Genomic DNA, 21,795 nt, shown 5'->3' with positions numbered 1-21,795 from the left:
GAAAAAGGGAGAAGACTCAAATCAATAGAATTAGAAATGAAAAAGGAGAAGTAACAACTGACACTGCAGAAATACAAAAGATTATGAGAGATTACTATAAGCAACTCTATTCCAATAAAATGGACAACCTGGAAGAAATGGACACATTCTTAGAAATGCACAACCTGCCAAGACTGACTCAGGAAGAAATAGAAAATATGAATAGACCAATCACAAGCACTGAAATTGAAACTGTGATTAAAAATCTTCCATCAAACAAAAGCCCAGGACCAGATGGCTTCACAGGTGAATTCTATCAAACATTTAGAGAAGAGCTAACACCTATCCTTCTCAAACTCTTCCAAAATATAGCAGAGGGAGGAACACTCCCAAACTCATTCTACGAGGCCGACATCACCTTGATACCAAAAGCAGGCAAGGATGTCACAAAGAAAGAAAACTACAGGCCAATATCACTGATGAACATAGATGCAAAAATCCTCAACAAAATACTAGCAAACAGAATCCAAGAGCACATTAAAAGGATCATACACCATGATCAAGTGGGGTTTATCCCAGGAATGCAAGGATTCTTCAATATACGCAAATCAATCAATGTAATACACCATATTAACAAGTTGAAGGAGAAAAACCATATGATCATCTCAATAGATGCAGAGAAAGCTTTCGACAAAATTCAACACCCATTTATGATAAAAACCCTGCAGAAAGTAGGTATAGAGGGATCTTTCCTCAACATAATAAAGGCCATATATGACAAACCCACAGCCAACATTGTCCTCAATGGTGAAAAACTGAAACCATTTCCACTAAGATCAGGAACAAGACAAGGCTGCCCACTCTCACCACTCTTATTCAACATAGTTTTGGAAGTTTTAGCCACAGCAATCAGAGAAGAAAAGGAAATAAAAGGAATCCAAATTGGAAAAGAAGAAGTAAAGCTGTCACTGTTTGCAGATGACATGATACTATACATAGAGAATCCAAAAGATGCTACCGAAAAACTACTAGAGCTAATCAATGAATTTGGTAAAGTAGCAGGATATAAAATTAATGTACAGAAATCTCTGGCATTCCTATACACTAATGATGAAAAATCTGAAAATGAAATCAAGAAAACACTCCCATTTACCATCGCAACAAAAAGAATAAAATATCTAGGAATAAACCTACCTAAGGAGACAAAAGACCTGTATGCAGAAAACTATAAGACACTGATGAAAGAAATTAAAGATGATACAAATAGATGGAGAGATATACCATGCTCCTGGATTGGAAGAATCAATATTGTGAAAATGACTCTACTACCGAAAGCAATCTACAGATTCAATGCAATCCCTATCAAACTACCAATGGCATTTTTCACAGAACTAGAACAAAAAATTTCAAAATTTGTTTGGAAAAACAAAAGGCCCCGAATAGCTAAAGCAATCTTGAGAACGAAAAACGGAGCTGGAGGAATCAGGCTCCCTGACTTCAGACTATACTACAAAGCTACAGTAATTAAGACAGTCTGGTACTGGCATAAAAACAGAAAGATAGATCAGTGGATCAGGATAGAAAGCCCAGAGATAAACCCACGCACATATGGCCAACTTATCTTTGATAAAGGAGGCAGGAATGTACAGTGGAGAAAGGACAGCCTCTTCAATAAGTGGTGCTGGGAAAACTGGACAGGGACATGTAAAAGTTTGAGATTAGATCATTCCCTAGCACCATGCACAAAAATAAGCTCAAAATGGATTAAAGACTTAAATGTAAGGCCAGAAACTATCAAACTCTTAGAGGAAAACATAGGTAGAACACTCTATGACATAAATCACAGCAAGATCCTTTTGGACCCACCTCCTAGAGAAATGGAAATAAAAACAAAGATAAACAAATGGGACCTAATGAAACTTCAAAGCTTTTGCACAGCAAAGGAAACCATAAAGAAGACCAAAAGACAACCCTCAGAATGGGAGAAAATATTTGCAAATGAAGCAACTGACAAAGGATTAATCTCCAAAATTTATAAACAGCTCATGCAGCTCAATAGCAAAAAAACAGACAACCCAATCCAAAAATGGGCAGAAGACTTAAATAGGCATTTCTCCAAAGAAGATATACAGACTGCCAACAAACACATGAAAGAATGCTCAACATCATTAATCATTAGAGAAATGCAAATCAAAACTACAATGAGATATCATCTCACACCAGTCAGAATGGCCATCATCAAGGAATCTAGAAACAATAAATGCTGGAGAGGGTGTGGAGAAAAGGGAACACTCTTGCACTGCTGGTGGGAATGTGAATTGGTACAGCCACTATGGAGAACGGTATGGAGGTTCCTTAAAAAACTACAAATAGAACTACCATATGACCCAGCAATCCCACTACTGGGCATATACCCTGAGAAAACCATAATTCAAAAAGAGACATGTACCAAAATGTTCATTGCAGCTCTATTCACAATAGCCCGGAGCTGGAAACAACCTAAGTGTCCATCATCGGATGAATGGATAAAGAAGATGTGGCACATATATACAATGGAATATTACTCAGCCATAAAAAGAAACGAAACTGAGCTATTTGTAATGAGGTGGATAGACCTAGAGTCTGTCATACAGAGTGAAGTTAGTCAGAAAGAGAAAGACAAATACCGTATGCTAACACATATATACGGAATTAAAAAAAAAAATGTCATGAAGAACCTAGGGGCAAAACGGGAATGAAGACGCAGACCTACTTGAGAATGGACTTGAGGATATGGGGAGGGGGAAGGGTGGGCTGTGACAAGGCGAAAGAGAGGCATGGACGTGTATACACTACCAAACGTAAGGTAGATAGATAGTGGGAAGCAGCCGCAGAGCACAGGGAGATCAGCTCGGTGCTTTGTGACCGCCTGGAGGGGTGGGATGGGGAGGGTGGGAGGGAGGGAGATGCATGAGGGAAGGGATGTGGGAACAGATGTATATGTATGACTGATTCACTTTGTTATAAAGCAGAAACTAATTAAAAAAATAAATAAATAAACTTAAAAAAAAATGAAAAAAAAAAAAAATACAAACACATGGAGGCTAAACAATACACTACTCAATAACGAAGTGATCACTGAAGAAATCAAAGGGGAAATTAAAAAATACCTAGAAACAAATGACAATGGAGACACGACGACCCAAAACCTATGGGACGCAGCAAAAGCAGTTCTAAGGGGGAAGTTTATAGCAATACAATCCCACCTTAAGAAACAGGAAGCATTTCGAGTAAACAACCTGACCCTGCACCTAAAGCAATTAGAGAAAGAAGAACAAAAATACCCCAAAGCTAGCAGAAGGAAAGAAATCATAAAGATCAGATCAGAAATAAATGAAAAAGAAATGAAGGAAACGATAGCAAAGATCAACCAAACTAAAAGCTGGTTCTTTGAGAAGATAAACAAAATTGACAAACCATTAGCCAGACTCATCAAGAGAAAAAGGGAGAAGACTCAAATCAATAGAATTAGAAATGAAAAAGGAGAAGTAACAACTGACACTGCAGAAATACAAAAGATTATGAGAGATTACTATAAGCAACTCTATTCCAATAAAATGGACAACCTGGAAGAAATGGACACATTCTTAGAAATGCACAACCTGCCAAGACTGACTCAGGAAGAAATAGAAAATATGAATAGACCAATCACAAGCACTGAAATTGAAACTGTGATTAAAAATCTTCCATCAAACAAAAGCCCAGGACCAGATGGCTTCACAGGTGAATTCTATCAAACATTTAGAGAAGAGCTAACACCTATCCTTCTCAAACTCTTCCAAAATATAGCAGAGGGAGGAACACTCCCAAACTCATTCTACGAGGCCGACATCACCTTGATACCAAAAGCAGGCAAGGATGTCACAAAGAAAGAAAACTACAGGCCAATATCACTGATGAACATAGATGCAAAAATCCTCAACAAAATACTAGCAAACAGAATCCAACAGCACATTAAAAGGATCATACACCATTATCAAGTGGGGTTTATCCCAGGAATGCAAGGATTCTTCAATATATGCAAATCAATCAATGTAATACACCATATTAACAAGTTGAAGGAGAAAAACCATATGATCATCTCAATAGATGCAGAGAAAGCTTTCGACAAAATTCAACACCCATTTATGATAAAAACCTTGCAGAAAGTAGGTATAGAGGGATCTTTCCTCAACATAATAAAGGCCATATATGACAAACCCACAGCCAACATTGTCCTCAATGGTGAAAAACTGAAACCATTTCCACTAAGACCAGGAACAAGACAAGGCTGCCCACTCTCACCACTCTTATTCAACATAGTTTTGGAAGTTTTAGCCACAGCAATCAGAGAAGAAAAGGAAATAAAAGGAATCCAAATTGGAAAAGAAGAAGTAAAGCTGTCACTGTTTGCAGATGACATGATACTATACATAGAGAATCCTAAAGATGCTACCGAAAAACTACTAGAGCTAATCAATGAATTTGGTAAAGTAGCAGGATATAAAATTAATGTACAGAAATCTCTGGCATTCCTGTACACTAATGATGAAAAATCTGAAAATGAAATCAAGAAAACACTCCCATTTACCATCGCAACAAAAAGAATAAAATATCTAGGAATAAACCTACCTAAGGAGACAAAAGACCTGTATGCAGAAAACTATAAGACACTGATGAAAGAAATTAAAGATGATACAAATAGATGGAGAGATATACCATGCTCCTGGATTGGAAGAATCAATATTGTGAAAATGACTCTACTACCCAAAGCAATCTACAGATTCAATGCAATCCTATCAAACTACCAATGGCATTTTTCACAGAACTAGAACAAAAAATTTCAAAATTTGTTTGGAAAAACAAAAGGCCCTGAGTAGCTAAAGCAATCTTGAGAACGAAAAACGGAGCTGGAGGAATCAGGCTCCCTGACTTCAGACTATACTATAAAGCTACAGTAATTAAGACAGCCTGGTACTGGCATAAAAACAGAAAGATAGATCAGTGGATCAGGATAGAAAGCCCAGAGATAAACCCACGCACATATGGCCAACTTATCTTTGATAAAGGAGGCAGGAATGTACAGTGGAGAAAGGACAGCCTCTTCAATAAGTGGTGCTGGGAAAACTGGACAGGGACATGTAAAAGTTTGAGATTAGATCATTCCCTAGCACCATGCACAAAAATAAGCTCAAAATGGATTAAAGACTTAAATGTAAGGCCAGAAACTATCAAACTCTTAGAGGAAAACATAGGTAGAACACTCTATGACATAAATCACAGCAAGATCCTTTTGGACCCACCTCCTAGAGAAATGGAAATAAAAACAAAGATAAACACATGGGACCTAATGAAACTTCAAAGCTTTTGCACAGCAATGGAAACCATAAAGAAGACCAAAAGACAACCCTCAGAATGGGAGAAAATATTTGCAAATGAAGCAACTGACAAAGGATTAATCTCCAAAATTTATAAACAGCTCATGCAGCTCAATAGCAAAAAAACAGACAACCCAATCCAAAAATGGGCAGAAGACTTAAATAGGCATTTCTCCAAAGAAGATATACAGACTGCCAACAAACACATGAAAGAATGCTCAACATCATTAATCATTAGAGAAATGCAAACCAAAACTACAATGAGATATCATCTCACACCAGTCAGAATGGCCATCATCAAGGAATCTAGAAACAATAAATGCTGGAGAGGGTGTGGAGAAAAGGGAACACTCTTGCACTGCTGGTGGGAATGTGAATTGGTACAGCCACTATGGAGAACGGTATGGAGGTTCCTTAAAAAACTACAAATAGAACTACCATATGACCCAGCAATCCCACTACTGGGCATATACCCTGAGAAAACCATAATTCAAAAAGAGACATGTACCAAAATGTTCATTGCAGCTCTATTCACAATAGCCCGGAGCTGGAAACAACCTAAGTGTCCATCATCGGATGAATGGATAAAGAAGATGTGGCACATATATACAATGGAATATTACTCAGCCATAAAAAGAAACGAAACTGAGCTATTTGTAATGAGGTGGATAGACCTAGAGTCTGTCATACAGAGTGAAGTTAGTCAGAAAGAGAAAGACAAATACCGTATGCTAACACATATATACGGAATTAAAAAAAAAAATGTCATGAAGAACCTAGGGGCAAAACGGGAATGAAGACGCAGACCTACTTGAGAATGGACTTGAGGATATGGGGAGGGGGAAGGGTGGGCTGTGACAAGGCGAAAGAGAGGCATGGACGTGTATACACTACCAAACGTAAGGTAGATAGATAGTGGGAAGCAGCCGCAGAGCACAGGGAGATCAGCTCGGTGCTTTGTGACCGCCTGGAGGGGTGGGATGGGGAGGGTGGGAGGGAGGGAGATGCATGAGGGAAGGGATGTGGGAACAGATGTATATGTATGACTGATTCACTTTGTTATAAAGCAGAAACTAATTAAAAAAATAAATAAATAAACATTACTTTAAAAAAAAAAAAAGAAATGAAAAAGGAGAAGTAACAACTGACAATGCAGAAATACAAAAGATCATGAGAGATTACTACAAGCAACTCTATGCCAATAAAATGGACAACCTGGAAGAAATGGACAAATTCTTAGAAATGCACAACCTGCCAAGACTGAATCAGGAAGAAATAGAAAATATGAATAGACCAATCACAAGCACTGAAATTGAAACGGTGATAAAAATCTTCCAACAAACAAAAGCCCAGGACCAGATGGCTTCACAGGTGAATTCTATCAAGCATTTAGAGAAGAGCTAACACCCATCCTTCTCAAACTCTTCCAAAATATAGCAGAGGGAGGAACACTCCCAAACTCATTCTACGAGGCCACCATCACCTTGATACCAAAACCAGACAAGGATGTCACAAAGAAAGAAAACTACAGCCCAATATCACTGATGAACATAGATGCAAAAATCCTCAACAAAATACTAGCAAACAGAATCCAACAGCACATTAAAAGGATCATACACCATGATCAAGTGGGGTTTATTCCAGGAATGCAAGGATTCTTCAATATACGCAAATCAATCAATGTGATACACCATATTAACAAATTGAAGGAGAAAAACCATATGATCATCTCAATAGATGCAGAGAAAGCTTTCGACAAAATTCAACACCCATTTATGATAAAAACCCTGCAGAAAGTAGGCATAGAGGGAACTTTCCTCAACATAATAAAGGCCATATATGACAAACCCACAGCCAGCATCGTCCTCAATGGTGAAAAACTGAAACCATTTCCACTAAGATCAGGAACAAGACAAGGTTGCCCACTCTCACCACTCTTATTCAACCTAGTTTTGGACGTTTTAGCCACAGCAATCAGACAAGAAAAGGAAATAAAAGGAATCCAAATTGGAAAAGAAGAAGTAAAGCTGTCACTGTTTGCAGATGACATGATACTGTACATAGAGAATCCTAAAGATGCTACCAGAAAACTACTAGAGCTAATCAATGAATTTGGTAAAGTTGCAGGATACAAAATTAATGCACAGAAATCTCTGGCATTCCTATATACTAATGATGAAAAATCTGAAAGTGAAATCAAGAAAACACTCCCATTTACCATTGCAACAAAAAGAATAAAATATCTAGGAATAAACCTACCTAAGGAGACAAAAGATCTGTATGCAGAAAATTATAAGACACTGATGAAAGAAATTAAAGATGATACAAATAGATGGAGAGATGTACCATGTTCTTGGATTGGAAGAATCAACATTGTGAAAGTGACTCTGCTACCCAAAGCAATCTACAGATTCAATGCAATCCCTATCAAACTACCAATGGCATTTTTCACAGAACTAGAACAAAAAATTTCACAATTTGTATGGAAACACAAAAGACCCCGAATAGCCAAAGCAATCTTGAGAACGAAAAATGGAGCTGGAGGAATCAGGCTCCCTGACTTCAGACTATACTACAAAGCTACAGTAATCAAGACAGTATGGTACTGGCACAAAAACAGAAAGATAGATCAATGGAACAGGATAGAAAGCCCAGAGATAAACCCGCGGACATATGGTCACCTTATCTTTGATAAAGGATGCAAGAATGTACAGTGGAGAAAGGACAGTCTCTTCAATAAGTGGTGCTGGGAAAACTGGATAGGGACATGTAAAAGTATGAGATTAGATCACTCCCTAACGCCATACACAAAAATAAGCTCAAAATGGATTAAAGGCCTAAATGTAAGGCCAGACACTATCAAACTCTTAGAGGAAAACATAGGCAGAACACTCTATGACATAAATCACAGCAAGATCCTTTTTGACCCACCTCCTAGAGAAATGGAAATAAAGACAAAAATAAACACATGGGACCTAATGAAACTTAAAAGCTTTTGCACAGCAAAGGAAACCATAAACAAGACCAAAAGACAACCCTCAGAATGGGAGAAAATATTTGTAAATGAAGCAACTGACAAAGGATTAATCTCCAAAATTTATAAGCAGCTCATGCAGCTCAATAACAAAAAAACAAACAACCCAATCCAAAAATGGGCAGAAGACCTAAATAGACATTTCTCCACAGAAGATATACAGACTGCCAACAAACACATGAAAGGATGCTCAACATCTTTACTCATTAGAGAAATGCAAATCAAAACTACAATGAGATATCATCTCACACCAGTCAGAATGGCCATCATCAAAAAAATCTAGAAACAATAAATGCTGGAGAGGGTGTGGAGAAAAGGGAACACTCTTGCACTGCTGGTGGGAATGTGAATTGGTACAGCCACTATGGAGAACGGTATGGAGGTTCCTTAAAAAACTACAAATAGAACTACCATATGACCCAGCAATCCCACTACTGGGCATATACCCTGAGAAAACCATAATTCAAAAAGAGACATGTACCAAAATGTTCATAGCAGCCCTATTTACAATAGCCCGGAGATGGAAACAACCTAAGTGTCCATCATCGGATGAATGGATAAAGAAGATGTGGCACATATATACAATGGAATATTACTCAGCCATAAAAAGAAATGAAATTGAGCTATTTGTAATGAGGTGGATGGACCTAGAGTCTGTCATACAGAGTGAAGTAAGTCAGAAAGAGAAAGACAAATACTGTATGCTGACACATATATATGGAATTTAAGAAAAAAAATGTCATTAAGAACATAGGGGTAAGACAGGAATAAAGACACAGACCTACTAGAGAATGGACTTGAGGATATGGGGAGGGGGAAGGGTAAGCTGTGACAAAGTGAAAGAGCGGCATGGACATATATACACTACCAAATGTAAGGTAGATAGCTAGTGGGAAGCTGCCGCATAGCACAGGGAGATCAGCTCGGTGCTTTGTGACCGCCTGGAGGGGTGGGATAGGGAGGGTGGGAGGGAGACGCAAAAGGGAGGGGATATGGGAACATATGTATATATATAACTGATTAAATTTGTTATAAAGCAAAAAATAAAAAAATAAAATAAAATAAAATAAAATAATTAAAAAAAAAAAAACTAAAGGGGAGCTTGAAGACTGTCCACACCAGCCCCATATAAGATGTGACTTCCTTCTAGGATATTATGATCAACCATAAAAATACACCATTCTTCCTGTATTTCTAAAAAAAATGATAGGTGGGAATTTAAGTCATCATCAAGATTTGCGATTGCCTCATGATTAATAATGGCACTATGCAATAATCAAATTGTACATAGATGGAATCTGCACATGGAAGGAATAATGCAGATGGAAACATTTTAAAGATATATATGGTGAAAGATTAGAATGCATTAAAACTGCAAGATCGAAGAGTCATTCTAAAGGTTATATCAATACAAATTAATGGCTTAACATTCATTCTGATAAAGAAGTGAATGTCATATTATATTTAGTGCAAAACCGAATCTAATAGGGTAGATCCTTAAGTTAGTGCTCTCTGATGTTCTTCAGTGATCTGTTTACTAGATTCTAATAAGAGAAACAAATGAATAAGACATGTGGGGGAGGCCATAATGTTGGCAAATATCTCTGAAGTACTAGACTACACGAAGTAGTTAAAAGTACTTTAAAGAATGGTAATATAGTTTATATTCAATTTATTTCATTTCCCTACAGAGCCCTGAGGAACATACTTCATTTGGTGCACAAAAGCCAATTACAGTAATGGGCTTTTCATAAGAGTTTCCAGCTTTCAGAATTAGTTCTTACTATTTAACAGTACATTTTCAGATGGCTGTGAGGCTAATCATTTCTAATTCTTCAGTAACTATGTCTATAGGATCGGCATAAAAATGACACCATTCTCTTAGTATTCAGTGTAGACCAACATAAACAAATGAACAGAAGAGCAGAATAAAAAGACCTTGGCTTATCATAAAGACAGAATTGCAAAACTAATTTCATGCTAACGAGATCCCCTGGCAAGAATATAAATTGTTCAAATACTTTTATCACATTCCCATTAGAAAAACAACTCTACTTCATAGCTAGTTTACACAGTTAAGAAAACATGGTCCAATGATACCTTCTTAGCTCTGAGGCTCCCTTTTCATTTATTTAAATGAAACTCACTTAGAAGTGCCTTATGTTACGTGAGGTTGCCCTGGTTGAAAAGGGGTGGAGGGGTTTCTAATGTCTGCCCCTATGTCTTATGCTCTCATCCTGGGATCTGCTACTTATTAGCTCTGTGCCCTTGGGCAAGTTATTCTCTTTTCTGTCTTTAGTTTTCTTGTTTGTAAAAGAGGGCAATCTCCCTTTTCTCATAAGGTTGTTGAACAGATGGAACTATTCAATGTGGAAAAGTCACTCAATGTATGTTCACTAGATGTTCCTTTCTTTTCCTTAAGTCTGGGCCCCTGAAGCCCTAGATAAAGATGATATTTTGTTTTCTGGGGCCAATGATTTCTTGTCCTGGTCTTTGGGCCACACTCTGTTATTATGATCTGATCAGATGAGGTATTTCAGACACTTCTTTGGCCCTTGGGGTTTTCTTAAGTCTTCCGGTATTTCTCAGTGGGGGCACTGTGGGCATTTGAGGTGGGAAAATTAACTGTAGGGCTGATCCAAAGACATTGGGTGCTTGCATCTCTAAATTCTTTCCATTAAATGCCAAAAACAAATCAGTCATCGTAACAACCCAAATGAAAAAATCAACAAAATACACCTAAACCTTTCTGATCACCCATAGTTTCTTCTATAAAGGACTACTAGACCCTTCAAAATCCTGAAAGAGCCCTTTCCACTTTATCTGTGACCTTATACAGTTGAATGAAATGTATTTACTAGCCAGTTTTGATAGGCTAGATTCAACTTCAGGTTTATTTAAGATAAAAATCATCTTCTTCACCTATTATTATAAACCAGATTTGGACCAGGTTAACTAAAACGTGTGTGAACTTGTGGCAGCATCAACTCTTCAGGCTAATGATATTTAGTTAGCTCTGATAATTAAAAACAAAAATTAAAAAGTCACATGATCCGCATCTGGGAAAAACCTGTAAATTCCACTCTGTTCTGCAGGAAGTAATCCACTTGTAAACTGGAAACTTCAAAGTCACAAACAGAATCCCCACCATCCACAGATCCCCTTGGACAGACTGTCAAGTTTACCCAATCAGCTTTTTTGGCTAGAGTATAACCAGAACCCCTTTTAACTACAGTGACAAATTTCACCCTCTCCCAATCCCAAATAACCCAGCACATCATTCTATTTAAGGGATATCCACATTTTTTTTTTTTGCACTGGGTTTCTCAATCCCTGCAGCTAGAAGTTGGGATAAAGTCAATTTTTGGCTCTTCAGATTGAGTAATTTGTGATTTCCTTTAACAGTTTCCTCCTCTACCCTAAAGGTGATTCCTGTGTCTACTTGTTTCAAAGTCTAAGTGGCCTATTTTGCTATTGGCTAATTTTTCATTTCTGATCTTGAACCACTTCTACTTCTCAGCTGATTTGCAGAGCAGATGACTGAGAAGCTTCTCTGAAAGCAGTAAATAAACACAATTTACTGACTCAGCATTGCTATCTCCTCTTGTTGTCTCTGAATACATACCCACCCAATCTCCCAGGTGCTTGGTATTCCTGAGTTGAACTCATCATATTAGGATAACCACATGCCTGTACATACATTGTCAATCACAACAGAAATTTTCACCTATACGATGTGGATAGGTGGTGTGTGGAAACTTTATTGTGCTTGCACTTGACAAAGGAACCTGCCTCTCTCCCTAGTTACCCCAAATCAGAAGACTGTGCAGTCACACTTTGGAAAAGCAGCTGAGTCATAGTCCAACAGCTTGGGGCAATCACTAAGCAACTGTCAGAGGGAATCACAAGTGCTTTCTCTTTGTTGTACTGGTGGCAGTGGCTGCTCTCTGATTTGGCTTCTGATAACAAACAAGAGCCACCACTGAGAGCTTTTCAACAGATCTCCCTGCAGGCTCAAGTAGGATGAGGTCCTTCAGTCCCTGACCCAGACAGACAGAAAATGAGGAAACCCTATGGCTGTCATGCTGGTCCAGCAATCCATGAACCTGGATAATGGCATCTGCCTCCTCCATCACCTGGCTCCCACATCCCAAGGAAAAAAGCAGGGGACTGTTATTAAGACAAAGGAACGTGAACAGGCAAAAACAAAAACAAAAACCTAACACATAGAATATAATGTTACATAATCCCTAACATGAGTTGTGACAGGGACACTTACAAATTTCCCTCTCCATTGGGATTCATATCATTTAAATACTGTTAATAATGGTGTTCACGAAAAGAAATTTTGTGCATTTTTGCCCCAGCCATAGAAAGAAAAATATCAACATGCCTCCTATCATTTTCCACTTTTTTATGTTCTATAGGCCTAAATGAATCTTCCATTTGCTTCAATTTTGTTTATCCTTCTGGATAGGGTTTTTTATTGTTTATGCTGGGGGGAAAAACAATTCTTCAGACTACTACACAAGGACACAAAGACGCCTAATCCTACACACAGTCAGTATGAAAGGGCACACAGACAAGTTTTTTGTAAGACAGAAACAGAAATCCACATATTAAATAACGCATCCACAATGACTAAAATGCATCCCTTAGGGGATAAGCATGTATTTGTAGGAAGCAAAACAAAGCTTTCCATAGAGAAACCACTTACACGAGATGATTAGGTGGACCTTCAATGAAGAAAATACATTATAATTTCTTCATTGCAATGAAGAAAATACATAGAAAATGTCCAAATGATGGGTTCAGACTTGCACTAAGTTTTCACTGAAATACTTACAAGCATAAAAATAAAAACATAAACATAAAAATACCCTATTTGGGTATTGATTTATTTTTTCTTTGTTTATTTTTTAAACCTGGGGAATTTTATGTTAATCCGTTTGAAACGTAGCAAATAAAATAAATCCTATGATCCATGGGAAAAATGTAATTCAGTATTGTCCTTTCAATTATTTAAATAACTGCTCCTCTCATCCAATGAGCCTGCTATACAAAATGTGGGTCCTTGTCTCACACTAGCAGGTCCTTGCTGAGGGAGGTTGAGTGGGTATTACTGACACTAGTGTATTGATACAAAGCGAAGGATCAGAGAGAGGAAGTAATTTGGTGTTTCACTCACAGTCCATCACTCCTATTGTTCTGGATGTACAGGCAATATCAATAGAGCTGATGTCCTTGGGGCTCACGTAAAATGACTGTTCAGAGTGTAATAAGGGTCAGTAGAGTTAGCACCTGACCATCCAGATCCCATTTGATCTCAGCTCTCCAGGTTCCCCACGCTGCTCACCCTCCCGAGGTTTCTTAGACCAAAGTACCCCCCAGCAAGAATACCAAACTCCCAACTCCTAATCTATTGCCTTCATTTTCCAGGCTCTTCAACTATTGTTTAACCACACCCCACTTTTAGCATAAATCACTGTCAGACTAGTAAATGGTAATGTTCCTTTGAGCCCACTCTCACCTCTGTACCTGTCAAACGTATAGTGTCCCCTTTGGCAGCCCTGATGGGGCATATCCCAGCCATGCACTCTAATCTTGAACAATTAGTGTATGGAGAGGTGTGTGATAATGCACATCTGGACATAAACTACTGACCTTATATTTAGAGAGATTCTGAATTATATATCTAGCAGGAGGAAGGATGTTCATTAAATCATCAACATCCTCAGTCTTGTTTCCCCCATGTTAGCAAGAGATTGTACATGAAAACAGAAAGAAAGAAATTATATATATTTATCTATATATACATAATATTTTTACTATACTTGAGCTTTTCCAACTTTATTCCTATTCCAAGACTTAGTACTGTGCATGAGAAACAAATATAACCTGAAAAAGCTACTCTAGTTTTCTCATAGACCCTATGAATTCCTGTGTGCAAAGAACACAGGATTTGCCCAGTAGAGGCTTTGCCCATCAGACTTTATAAAAACATTATTTAATGTTCAAATGGATCAGAAATAGGTTGTGTTTTTCTCATATTATTCCTAGAGAATTTTTCATAATTGTCCAAAATGTGATCACTTGTAATTTAAAATTTATATAAAATTGAGTCAATGTTGGAAATGAACTGACTTTGAAATTCAAAATTTACATTGAATTTTTTAATTAGGGAAAAACTGAAGAGCCAACTTGTAAAGTTGGCATAGTTTTTATTGCTACTCTTTCAATGGTTTATAGACTATTTTAAGAAAATATTTTAATTTATCACTGTGACATTTTACAAAAATACACAGAGAAGGAAAATGTTAATTGTGTATATAGTATAAAGTTTTACTATCATTACCAAATTTTAAAGGACTAAATTGAAAGGAAAAGCAAATCATTATCTTTCAGCTTAATGGACAGCTTCCAGGACATAGCATGTATTTAAAAACAGTTTTTAAAACTCACCTAAAGTAGGCTATGTGTGTGTGCACACATATGCAGGTGTGTCTCCCTGCTGGCTACATTTCTTCAGAAACAACACTTTTCTGGAACACTCTCTCAAGGAACTAATGGAAATTAACTCCATAAACTAATTATTCTCTCTCATAAAAGATGTTTTTTCTAAAACTCAGCAGAAAAGGTAGCTCTATTGTTAATTGCTACTAACTTCACAATTCAGTTAACTTTGACCTCCTCCATAATTCCCTGAATTTTATCTCATTAGCTCTAATTATGTTGCCATATACAGTGCTACCCACTTCCACCCACTTGTTGTTTGTATCAGCCTAGAGCTTTGGATTGGTCACAGGTACCTCTTTCAGTTAACCCTTAGGCAAGCATTCATTTTGATTATACTAAGTGTTGCTCATAAGTCATTTCCTACTGAATTGGCTAATGCCTTATTTTTTTCTTAATCCATGGACATCAAAATGATAAAGGTGTTATTTTCTACATGTATCTTTGATAAATAATTCAGTATTAGCTTCCTTATTCTAAAATGGGGAAAATAGCACTATCCTGCAGGCTTTTTTTATTTTAATTGGATGTGATAATACAAATGAAAGAACTCTGTAAACTATATAGCCCCACAACAAACAATGCAAAATATTATTATTATCATTATGATTATTCTTGATATATGTATAAAAGATCTGGTTCCTCAAGTGTTAAAAACATCTATCAATCTCTAATTTCAAGAAAAGCCACTCCAGTGAGGCTGTCCAAAGTCATATGAACAGAGAATTGAGCTGAATAAGTAAGTGTGCAGTTATTACAACCTGAAAATTTGGTCTAATCCTCAATACCATCTGTTAACATTGAAGAACATAGTTCCTCCCCAGCAGCCTAAAAGAATACTTAAGCACTTATCCCAGTATTCCTTTATACTGCTTGGGCTAAGGATGGGACTCATACTACCTGATTTCAAGAAAATATAAGCAGCAGTAATCACGACTGTGTTGTATTGGAGAAAAGATAATGAAACAGAAGAAAAGTCCCCCCCAAAATCTCACAAATATGGCAAATTAACTTTTGACAAGGTAGCAAAGTCAATACAATGGAAAAAGTATAGTCTTTTCAACAAATGGTGCTGGGACAACTTAATGTACATAAGAAAAAAAATCAATAAACCTCATCATATCTCCCTTATCTTATACAATTAAAATTCAAAATTAATCACAGACCTAAGTATAAACCCCCAAACTATGGCATACCTTAGGGATATTGAGGGTTCTGTTCCAGACCACTGCAATAAAGCAAATACTGCAATAAAGTGAATCACACAAATTTTGTGGTTTCCCAGTGCTTATAAAAGCTATGTTTACACTACATTGTAGTCTTTTAAGTGTGCAATAGCATTATGTCTAAAAACTGTACATACCTTAATTTAAAAATACATTATTTCTAAAATATGCTAACCATCATCTGAGCCTTCAACAAGGCATAATTTTTTTGCTCTTAGAGGATCTTGCCTCAGATGTCGATGGCTGGTGAATGATAGGCATGGTGGTGGCTGAAGGTTGGCGTGGCTGTGGCAAGTTCTTAAAATGAGACAACAATGAAGTCTGCCACATCAATTGACTCTTCCTTTTAAGAATGATTTCTCTGTATCATGCAATGCTGTTTGATTGCATTTTATCCAAAGTGGAATTTCTTTCAAAATTGAAGTCAATGATTTCAAACCCTTCTGCCGCTTTACCAACTTAATTTATGTAATATTCTAAATCATTTGTTGTCATTTTAACAATCCACACAGCATCTTCACCAGGAGTAGATTCCATCTAAAGAAAATACTTTCTTTGCTCATCTGTAAGAAGCAACTCCTCATCCGTTAAAGTTTTATCACAAGATTGCAGCAATTCAGTCATAGCTTCAGGCTCCACTTCTAAATTTATTTCCCTTGCTATTTCTACCATATCTGCAGTTACTTTTTTCACTGAAATCTTGAACCCCTCAGCTATCCATGGGGGTTGGAATCAACTTCTTCCAAACTCCTGTTAATATTGATATTTTGAGTACTTCTCATGAGTAATGAATGTTCTTCATGGCTTCTAGAATGTTGAATACTTCCCAGAAGGTTTTTAATTTACTTTGCCCAGATCCATCAGAGGAATCACTATCTATGGCAGCTATAGCCTTCTGAGATATATTTCTTAAATAATAAGGGTCCCATACAATTTATAGATTGGATGGTTGTTCTAAATTCTTAACTTTTTTTCTCTTCCTGTAAGTTTTCCTTTTAGAGAAAATTAGATTTTCTCTAAAACAAATAATTTCAAAAAGAAGAAAACCAAATTTGCTCCTTGTGTTATTTTATCTCAGAAATAACTTTGACTTTATAGCTTATATATTTTTCAAGGAGTGTATGAAAGTCATTACATGGATATTCCCTTTTGTTTAGTATTTTTTTCTAAGTCAGCAAATACATGATAATATTTCTGTTAAGAATAGAAAATAAATTCCTTATAAGTGGTAATATAAATCGTAGTAATTTTCTAATTCTAGAGTGTATCATGGTATTTTTTTTTTCTGGTTGGAGTAAAAACTTTCCATTCCCCATTATAACTCACAAGTCTGGATATTTGGAATGTGGTTAGTATATGTGTCTCATCTACATTAAATGTAACCATTCATCAGATTTTCTGACTATAAAGATGTCATACCTTCAAAACTTCAGTTTGGCTGCAAAGAATAGAGCCCATAGCCCAGCCTAAGTAGCAAATCCTGGGAATCACAGGATTTAATTTCCTTGTTAGTCTTGGGCCGATTCTGTCCCCCAGGGTCTCTGAGAGCTTTTAAGGAAATCTCTACTCCTCTTAAAATGTGTCCTCTAAGACTGAAATATGAAAAGGTAGTGGATTCTCAAGCCTGGCAATAGGAAAACATGTATCCTTAAATGTACAAACCTCAAAATCCATGAACTGATTAGGCATTAGACAGAGACTAAGGACTAATTTATTTTGGGGTTACAGTTCTCATGCAGTTCATCGTTCAAAATATTAGAAAACCACTCAGTGAAGAAGGAAAATATCCCACTTCTGTCAAACAAAGATGAAACAAATGACAGTTCTCTAGGAACTTGGAATTCTGCCAGGAAATTTGTTCATTAACCTACTTCTCAATTGCATCTATGAGAAGGATTTTGTACACTATGATCAAACCATACACCACATTACAACATAGGCCTTGATAAATACTAAGTCTGGTTGATACTCATCATTTAATCAGTGTTCATACATATATACACATACATATATATGCATACATGTATACATATGTACATTAACACACAAACACACATATACCAACACATACACATATATGCACACATGTGTATATATTACATACATATCTGTATAAAAAATAATATAAAACAAATAAAAATATGGTATCATAAAATATATTTAGCTTATCCTCAAGATTCAGTTAATATCACTCTAATTTTCTACTTTAGTAACTCCAAGTAATTTTAGAAAATGTTTTGATATTCTGTAATAATATTTTAAAACACCATATGAAAAAAGGTTGGGAATTTTAAGAAATAAAATGAAAAAAAAATAAGAATGACAAGGAAATTTTAAAAGAAGTAAAATTTATATTGAGGGTGGTAAATTATATAATTAGCACTTTGGAAACTTGAATAAGTAACATGCAAGACATTCTTGAGGTATTTTTCCATAAAGTAAAGGAACAGGACAAAAATTTGTGAGAAGAGAAAAAGTGTTAAGAATTTAGAACAACAATCCCATCTATAAATCATATGTTATCCTTTGGGAGGAACCATCAGAATTATTAAAGAAATGATCAAAATACAATAAAGTATTAGCTTACATAAAGAGCATAATTAGTAGATTTGAGTAAAATAAAAATACGCAAATATAATACTGGTATATTATTACTATTATGTTAAATGGATATAGGGAAAAAAAAATCCAACTGATGATGATGTCAGGTTTCTGATAATGTTACAAAATTCATACTGAACATGGGTTTCTTTGTTGCAGTGCTGAAAATCAAACATTAAAAAACATTTTTAAAAATTAAAATGTAATTCTGGTTCCTGTAGTGTGGAAGGAGTAAGATCTCACCAGACTGACTCACACAGAGCAAATCATTATAAAATCTGAACATAATACAAAAAGCACTGAAGGCACTGAAGAGAGTGAACAGAAGTAAACAGAATCTTGTGGGGTGTACACACTCAGAGGAGAGGTATTAAACAAATTGATTTCATGTTGTCATGGCTTTTAGATTTGAGCCAAAGCATTCAGCATGGTATGGGATGCAACAAGGATGTCACTGGAAAAACCAAAGTCTTCTGGCCCCGGCTATTCATGACCTCTAAGAAGTAGGAGAAATCCAGATGGCAAAGAGACAAAGAAGGGATGTCCTAATTCTATCTACATATATCTTTGAACCACAAACATGCAGGCAACTCAAAGCAACTTGGCTAAAAACAAAAATTCTGAATTAAAATCATACCTGTTGACCAAGAAACAAAATTTACCATTCTCTTAGGACAAAAATCACAGAATTCAGGTTCTCCAAGCTCAGGATACAATAAGAAAGTAGCCCAATATACAAAGACCTAGGAAATTGAAACATATTTTCAAGAGCAAAGAAAATCAACTGAGATTGACCCTGAGATAACCAAAATGTTGGAACTAGCAGCCAAGATTTTTAAAGTGACTATTCCAACTATCCTCATTGAAGAGAAACAAAATACATGTTCAGTGAATAAAGAGATAGGGAATCTCAGCAGAGAAATAGAAATTATTTTTAAAAGAAATAAATTGCTATTCTAGAACTGATCAAGGCAGTATCTACAATAACAGCGAAATGTAAGTGGCATAGGCAAGAATAAGGAAACTTGATAGATCAATAGAAAATATTTAATGTCAATAGCTCTAAGAAAAAAAGATTTTGAAAGGGAACAGAACCTTAAGTACCTTTTAGATTATATCAAATTGTTGAAAATATGAGCAACTGGAGTTCCAGAAAGAAGGTAGAGAAAAAATAGTGTGTAAAAATATTTGGAAAATAATGGTTGAAAAATCCTCAAATTTGATAAAAGACAGAAACTAGCCAATTAGAATAAACACACAGAAGCCACACCAAGACATAAGCCACAATGTAGTCATATTTTGAAAGCTAAATATAAAAATCACCTAGAGAAACAACACATTACATGCAAGGGAACAATGATTTATTAAGAGCTGATTTCTCAGAAACTATGGAGGAAAGAAGAGAGAATGAAATAACACCTTTGAAGTGTCCCCAAAAAGGGTTAATCTGGCAGTCTATGTACAATATAAATATCCTTACAGAATGAAGTTGACATGGAGACATTTTCAGTTTAAAGAAAATTTACTGCCAGGAGATATACATCATAAACTATTTAAAGAATTTCTTCAGATTGAAGGCAAATGATACCTAATAGAAATTTGGATTCTCAGAGAGGAATAAAAAGCCCTGGAAATGGAAAATATTTGAATAAATGCAAAATAACATTATTTTTATTTCTTAATTTTCATATAGTTCAAATAATTAAAACAAAAATTATAATATTGTCTTATGGACTTTAACATATATGTGATATAGATGAAACATATAAAACAACTATATGTATAAAGCTGGAATTTTTAATATTTTATGTAAAGTAAATCAATATTAACTGTAATGAATTGTGAAAAATTAAGGATGTATGTTGTAATCACTACAACAACTACAAAAATATAATGCAAAGGACAAATAAAGAGCCAATGGGAAAATTAAAATTGAATATCAACATATATTCAAATAATTAAAAATTTAAAAAAACAGAAAGCAAAAATAAAATTATAGGAGAAAATAAGAAATAAAATGATAGATGACTCAACCAAATCATTAATTATATTAGAAATTAATGGATAAACCATGTGAATATTCCTAATGACATCGTTTCAAAATATATGAAGCAAAACTGACAAAATTAATTTAAAAATTAGACAACCCCATAGTATTATGAATCTTTTAACATCATCTCAGCAATTGATAAAATGAGACATAAAAACTAAAGCAAAAAAAAAAAAAATGAAGATCAGAACATCCCTATCAAACCCACTGATATAACTGATATTTAAAGAACACTACACCAACTACATCTGAATATACATTCAAGGCATATGGTAATTTTACAATGATAAACTATATACTGATATATATAATGAATAAAAATACATTTTAAAAAGCATATTCTCTGAATAGAGTGGAATTAAGCTAGAATAACCAATTGCCATAACCAAAACCTTCGAATAAGTAGATATTAAACAACATTCTTCTGAATGATCCACAAGTTAAAAAAGAAGTAGTAAGAATAATTAAAATGTTTTAAAATGAACAATTCATTTTAAAATGAATAATGAATATATACCATGTCCAAATTTCTGGAGTGCTGCTAAAGCAGTATACATAGGGAAAGTTTTAGTTTGAAATGTGTATATTACAAAAATTTAAATTTAGTGACCTGAGGTGTTACCTTAAGAAATTAGAATAAGAATAAAACATTAAATAAAAAATAAGTATAAATAAATTATCCAAATTTATCTAACCATATGATTAAAGTTAGTGAATTCTACTGTACATAAATTGTATTTCAATAAAGCTGGAGGAGAAAAACCAAAAATACTACACACTATAGAAAAATGAACAAATGTATAAAAAAATATACCCACAAAAATAGCTGCAATTTCATGACACATAAATACATTATTTTAGTATTTCACTTTATGCTTGTTAGGATTTTCAATGTTCACATATATTAACATATATAAACATTAATATGTATTTCTCTTCATAAAAATGTTATATTTACACAATATTTTAAAAGATATTTAATAGCAATGAACATTC

This window comes from Mesoplodon bidens (assembly GCF_964165515.1).
Source record: "Mesoplodon bidens genome assembly, chromosome: 1".
NCBI lineage: Eukaryota > Metazoa > Chordata > Mammalia > Artiodactyla > Ziphiidae > Mesoplodon > Mesoplodon bidens.
This window is presented reverse-complemented; position numbering follows the sequence as displayed.